This window comes from Marmota monax, unplaced genomic scaffold (assembly GCF_021218885.2).
Source record: "Marmota monax isolate L192 unplaced genomic scaffold, Marmota_monax_Labrador192_F-V1.1 WCK01_AAM20220418_F8-fsc00460, whole genome shotgun sequence".
NCBI classification, from domain to species: Eukaryota; Metazoa; Chordata; class Mammalia; order Rodentia; family Sciuridae; genus Marmota; species Marmota monax.
The window spans coordinates 280,096-287,211 of NW_026692817.1; the positions used below are offsets into that span (position 1 = coordinate 280,096).

At 33.1% G+C, this 7,116-nt stretch overlaps 1 pseudogene; it reads left to right on the plus strand.

Moving 5' to 3' along the window:
- The first annotated feature begins 430 nt into the window (after window positions 1-430).
- On the plus strand, window positions 431-1,369 carry LOC124095331 (olfactory receptor 2B11-like; annotated as a pseudogene).
- The last annotated feature ends 5,747 nt before the right edge of the window (window positions 1,370-7,116 follow it).

Sequence of the window (7,116 nt, forward strand, 5' to 3'; positions counted from 1 at the left end):
CCTCCCACATGCTAGGCAAGCACTCTACCACTGAACCATAACCTCAGCACCAGCGTCATTTACTTTGTAAAATACCTGAAGATAGGAAGCAATGAACTTCTCATTAAGAATCTATATAGATGATTTTTAAGGCAGTATAAGGTTGAGAACCATTATTTCAGAGTTTCCAAAACACAGTCACTCACCAGAAAATAAGGAGATAACTATTGTCAGTTTTATAATACAGGACAAGAAATTATTCACAATAACTGCCAATAATTTTTGGTGTCATTAAGGGAAATTAGATAACCTGGTGTCAAGTTCTTTATTTCAAGTTACTGTATTCTGTCTTTTATGAGTACACAACCAATTGATCATCATGTCTGGTCATTCCTCATCATGCTAACTTCCTTGGCATCTTCCCCACTGTAGGTGAAACACACTGAAGAGAATGGCACTGATTAATCAAAGCTACCCTGAAGAGTTCATTCTACTAGGCTTTACTGACCGTCCTTGGCTAGAGCTTCCTATATTCATTGTTCTTCTGATAACATACCCCATGGCCATGATGGGAAACATTGCCATCATTCTAATGTCCATATTAGATCCCCATCTCCACAGTCACATGTATTTCTTCCTTACCAACCTCTCCTTTTTGGAGATGTGTTACACCACAATCATTGTGCCTCAGATGCTGTTTAACTTGGGAAGCTCTAAAAAGACCATCAGCTATATGGGGTGTGCATTCCAGCTCTATTTCTTCCACATAATGGGGGGGCACAGAATGTCTTCTCTTAGCTATCATGTCTTTTGACCGCTATGTGGTCATCTGCAGACCTCTGCACTACACCCTTATCATGAATCAGCACATCTGTATCTTGTTAGTGTCCATTGTATGGCTGGGTGGAATCACTTATGCTGTCTCAGAGGCCACTGTAACACTAAAATTGCCATGTGTGGTGTCCATAAACTGGATCACTTGGTGTGTGAGATTCCAGTTCTGATAAAGACCGCTTGTGGTGAAAAGAAAGTTAATGAGCTCACACTTTCTGTAGTATGTATTTTTTTATTAGCTATTCCTCTGTGTCTAATTCTTGCCTCATATGCTAGTATTGGACATGCTGTACTTAAGATGAAATCTTCTGCAGGAAGGAAAAAGGCCTTTGGGACATGTTCTTCTCATCTCATTGTAGTTTTCTTATTTTATGGCCCAGCCATTTGTATGTACCTCCAGCCCCCTTCTTCCATCACAAGGGACCAGCCCAAGTTCATGGCCCTCTTCTATGGAGTGGTGACACCTACAGCCAACCCCTTCATTTACACCCTGAGGAATAAGGATGTAAAGGGGGCATTAGGCAACCTGGTGAGAAATATTTTGAGTTCCAAATAAAAATTTTAAATTATTTAGCAATTAAATCTAGGATTATAAAGTTTTCTCTTATAATTCATTCATTCATTTCATGAAATCTTGTGATATATATTCTTACAACCTGTCTTATTTCTTATGTTCCATGTAATCAAGTAGACAAGGATTACACTTGGCTGATCAGTGTGGGAACTCTTTCTGAAAAGAATTCTGTTTGGGTTGGTATACACTGAGATAGTAACTTTCTTAAGTAGTAAAAATATTAATAATAGAAATTATAATTACATTAGTTCAAGCAAATTAACATGAAAAGCTTGGCAATCATTCATCAGTGGGCTTCCTATCAGTGTCACATGAGAAATATTATGTCATCTCTGCAAGTTGCCCCAGGTATGAGTGTGAAGCCTGGCTGCACTGCATTCGGTGTAAAGCACTCTATACTGTCAAAGATTCATTAAAAATTATATCAACTTCCATTCATGTAGATGCTTTTGTCTTAAAACTTGTATTGTTATTTTTGGATAGGAAGTATATTTGCATGATTTTGTATGGCTGAATAATGTATCATTAAATAGTGAAATGAGTAAAATAAAGGAAGAAAAATGTGGATAAATCTCTCACCATTCTTCAGAAATATCATAAGTTAGAGTCTTTTGAATCATAAAAACAACAAAGTAAATGATATAAGTAATAAAGTTTAACTTGGAAATATGTCTATGCATAAATTGGAAGAGCAAGGACTGTCTTCTAATGGAGTGAAAGTATTAGAAAGTAATAAACTGTGTTCTGCATTGGAAATCAAGTTTGTTACTTCAAAAAACAATTTGAGTGTCTTTTTATTAATGTATATTTTGGGGCTTAAGGATGTTCAGAGCTTAGGACACTAAAAGTTGAAAATACTAAAGCAGTAGGGCTCACACCAGAAATATAAAATTGTATCATAAAACCAGTAATAAATTATGAGAATAATCAATGATTTGTACAATTATGTGATATTGAAGTCAAATATTAAGAATTCAACAAAATCTGAAGTGAAGAACTATACCCTCATGTGAAAATTAAGAGATTATTTGGGACTTTCTTCCAGGTGTTTTGATATGAGTAAGATCATGGTAAAAAAAAAACTGAAAAAGAAATCTAATAATATTCCATACAGGAATAGATTGCATGCCAAATACACCCTGAAAAATAACAGCATACAGTGTTTATGCAGTTCTTAAAACTAATTATCTTTGACATATTTTTTTTAAATTTCTAAGGAACTTTAAAAACTCACAGGTTTCTGACTAATTGCCAGAAAATATTATTTTACAAACACACACACACATACATACACACAATTTAACAATGTTATATGATAGCTTTAACAACATTTATTAGGTAAAGTAATCTTTGTCTAACTTATTATGTATTGAGAAATTTAGTGAATTTTTGGTCTGGGAAAAAACCCTGTAATATCTGTGCCTCAAACACAGCCACAGAGACTAGTTACATTTTTTCTGAGTGATTTCCTCAATTGTCTTCCTTCCTGGAATAGTTAATGTGTATATGAACTTTTAGGCCTATAGACTACTCATTTCAGAAGCATGTGTGGCATCCAGACTCTGTGATAAATGAAGACTATTAAAAACTGTATACAAAATCTCAGGATAAAAGATATTGAGAAATTGATGGGAAAGTATGCAGACATGTTTTATTTGTATTAAATGGTTTCACATTGCTAGGGTTCATATGTTCAGCATATATTAGCATAACAATCATGGTAGCTAACTTTTGAGAAATCAGTTGAAGGAAAGGCACATGCTATATTTGAAGCTGAAAATGTGCCCTAGCCTCTACATAGAGCATGTGCAATCCTTCTTAATAAAGATGACATAAATTTTTTCTCATTTTCTAAAGAAAGAATTTCCTGTAGAACAATGGAAAACAGCCAAACATTTTAACCTTTGTTGTAAATACACTGATTCATTTTTGAAAATCTTTATGGGAGAATTCAAGGTTGTTTGCTCTATACTACAGTGGTCTTCAGGTCTGTGTAGCATAACACCAACAAAGCAAGAAGTGCATCCTGTTCTGGTGGGGATATTTAATTACAGCTATTTAAAAATGCCTAATGTTCCCTTTTAGTTCACAGAGTGAATTAATCTCTAGGTTATCTCTTTGTGAAGAGAAGAAAACAACTAGTAACTATTATCAAAGGCTAAAGTGCTCAGATATCTTACTCCATGAACTCTTTCCTTGTGGATACCACTTACAGTTACAAGGCAGCACTGGGCCAGCAACCCAAAGTTGTTGTCTCCTCCAATCCTCAAATCATTCCAGTAGCACCAGTATTATCATTCCACCTCTTCAGAATGATAAACAGAAGGATTTGGTAGGAGCTTCAATAAGATATGGGACTTGAAAAAGACATTTTCTTTTCATATGTTCCAGAAACTATTAATAAACACAGTGATCTTTATATGTAATCATTCTACTTTACAGGGGGTTTGAAAAGACAAGCTGCAGAAGAATACATATAATGCAATTTGCTTCAAGTTTAAATACCTACAAACTGTTATTTTATGTTGTATATATATATATATATATATATATATATATATATATATATATATATATATATATTAGTAATAAATACAATGTAAAGATATTAAGGAGAAAACAAAATTCACTATAATCATTATCATGGTGAAAAGGGAATGTTATTGGGAAGAAGTAAACACTAGTTTTGTTGCATGATAATATTTCACTTTATTTACTAAGCTAAGTAGTGAATGGGCTTTATGTTAGTTAAAATGTTAATTATTTAACAATAACATTATTAATATTATTCATTAATAATAAATGTTAACATTAAGTATTTCATGATAGTTTTTAAAATGATGGCAAATTCAAACCATAGATTCAGTAACTGTCCACTTCTGAGCAGAATAAACTTAAGCAAAATTTGAACTTTTTCCTCTTGGGTTAATTTTTCATAGAGAACTCTCCATGTGCTCTATGTGTGACTTGAGTGAGAGGTGATTAATCTTAAAAGTAGATACCATAGGAGACTGAATTCGTGGTACATTGATTTACCTGTGTTTAATAATTGGTTGAACCATCATACCCCAATGATTTACATGGTTTCTCATTTCCTTTCAGGCCTGGTCTTAGGTATGACATTTATATTTAATAATAAAATGTTGTGTTACATGCCCAGCTTTCTTCTTTTGGTGGAACTGATAACTCATTTCACTGTAGGCAGCTCAGATTTTTACTTAATGGCCAGTGGTCAAACTTTTAGTCTGACTCTGGGCCAATAACAACTTAGAAGTGCCTTTTAAGTAGTGAATGGTTGTCAGTGTGAGCTGTGATTTTGCCATTAGAGATTGCCACAGGCTTTGAATAAAATTCTTCTTTTCCACAAACACTTCATGTGCCTTGGATCTTTTAAGGCACATGACCATGTTATTTGTTAGTCAAAGAAGGGTATTTCTAGGAGTAAAAGTAAATATATTGAAAATAATACCTAAAATAAGACCCCCTATTCATATTAGAATCTTTTTCCAAAACTGCTTCTCATCATAAAAAACTCTCTAACAAAACTCCTACCTTTTCTTCATTTCTCTTTAATTAAGACATCATCATTGTCTTTGACTCATCTCATTTACAGAGGACGAAGTTTAATAAAATTTCTTTAACCTCCTGATGAGTCTCTCATACTTCTTCTATCTTTTACATTTTTAGCACTCTTATCTTAGACAAGGGCCTCATTTAATTTCCAGTATTTTCCTAAACTAAACTACTTTTTATTATTCCAAATATAATCATAAATTAAAGGTCTCATATAATTTCAGAAATTAAAATCCTATAAGTTCTCATCACCAAAGGAAATATACATTCTTATTTATCATTGCCTCTTACATTTTAAAATTTAGAATTGGTTCATTTAGTTCTGCATAGCATTAGAACTTACTCTAAAATAATTATTAAAACATGTAATATAATTTGCTCTAATTCTATCCCCAGTACTTCACTTTCACTCTGTTCCTCCTTCCCACTACACTATTCCCTTCCCTTTACTCTGATTACTTAGAGATGTTTTTTGTTTGTTTGTTTGGTTTGTTTGTTTGTTTGTTTCAGTGTCTTGTGAATATACATGATGGTGAGATTCAGGGCATTAATATTCCAAATATATAAAGAACTTAAAAAATTCACACCAAAATTATACAAGTAACCCAACTAATAAATGGGCAAAAGAACTAAGTAGACAGAACTAAATAGACACTTCTCAAAAGAAGAAATACAAATGGCCACAAATATGTGGAAAAATGTTCAACATCTCTAGCAATCAGGAAAATGCAAATCAAAACTACATTGAGATTTCATCTGACTCTAGTAGAAATGGCAATTATCAAGAATATATATAGTAATACTGGCAAGGATGTGGAGGAAAAGATACACTCATGCATTGTTGGTGGGACTGCAAATTCATGGAATGGTTCTAGAAAATAGTATGGAGACTCTGCTAAGAACTAGGGATGGAATCAACACATGTTCCACTCTTTATATTTAAAAGATATAAAATCAACATTCTATAGGAGTACAGCCACATCAATATTTACAGCAGCATACTGTTTCTCTCTCTCTTTCTCTCTCTCTCTCTCTCTCTCTCTCTCTCTCTCTCCTATCTACACACACACACACACACACACAGAGACACACATATATATATATAGTACTGGAAGCTAAAATGCTAAGTGAAATAAGCTAGACTCAGATGCAAAGTTCTAATGTTTTCTCTGATATGCAGAAGCTAATCAAAAATAAGGCATTAGAGAAAGAGAGAGAGAGAGAGAGAGAGAGAGAGAGAGAGAGAGAGAGAGAGAGAGAGACAGGCAGGCAAACAGGTGGATTTGTATCCACCATCCCTATTAGAGTACTGTTCATTTCTTGCTTGCTGGTATTATGCTGTGCAGATCTGAGGACATCTATAGCACTGCAGCTTCTCCTGGTTTTGAAAGATCCTTTCTGTTCTTAGTTTGCTGAGTGTTAATAATAAAAAAAAGTTTTGCAATTTTGTCCAAAGCTTTTAACACCTCTCTTGGGAGGATCTTATGACTTTCTTCCTTTATTCTGTTAATATAATGAGTTGCAATGTCTGATTTTTAGACATTAAACTGTACTTCCTCATATAGAAAAGTACTCAACTTGATTTTATTTCAGAACCTTTTTTTGCTCAATGTGATTTGTTAATGTTTTGTTAAGAATGATTGAGTCTCAAATTATGGGTTTTTGTAAGAAGTATTTGTCTTTCTTGTGGTGTCTCTAAATACATTATGTGCCTATATGATGCTAGTTTTACACAATGATTTAGGAAGTGCTCCCCTCCCCTATTTTCAGATATCTGTTTAGGTGTGGTACCATTTCTTCTTAAATGTACAAAGTAATTTACCAACATTGACATATGGATATGTAATTCTCTTTATAGGAAATTTTAAAATAAATGTTTAATTATTTTCATTGGCATAGAGGAATTTGGATATTCTGTTTCCTTTAAAGTCTATTTTAGTTATTGATATCTTCCAAGGAACTCATTAATTTCGCCTGCTTTCCAATTTGTTCATAACAGCCATAATATACCTTTATAATTAAGAAAACTGCTATGATACAAACTGATCACTACTTTAGTTTGTATTTATCTCCACTTTATTTATCAAACCAGGGAAATGTTTTTCAGTTTTAAGATATTTCCAAGGAATGAAGGTATTTTTTTCATATATTGTTTT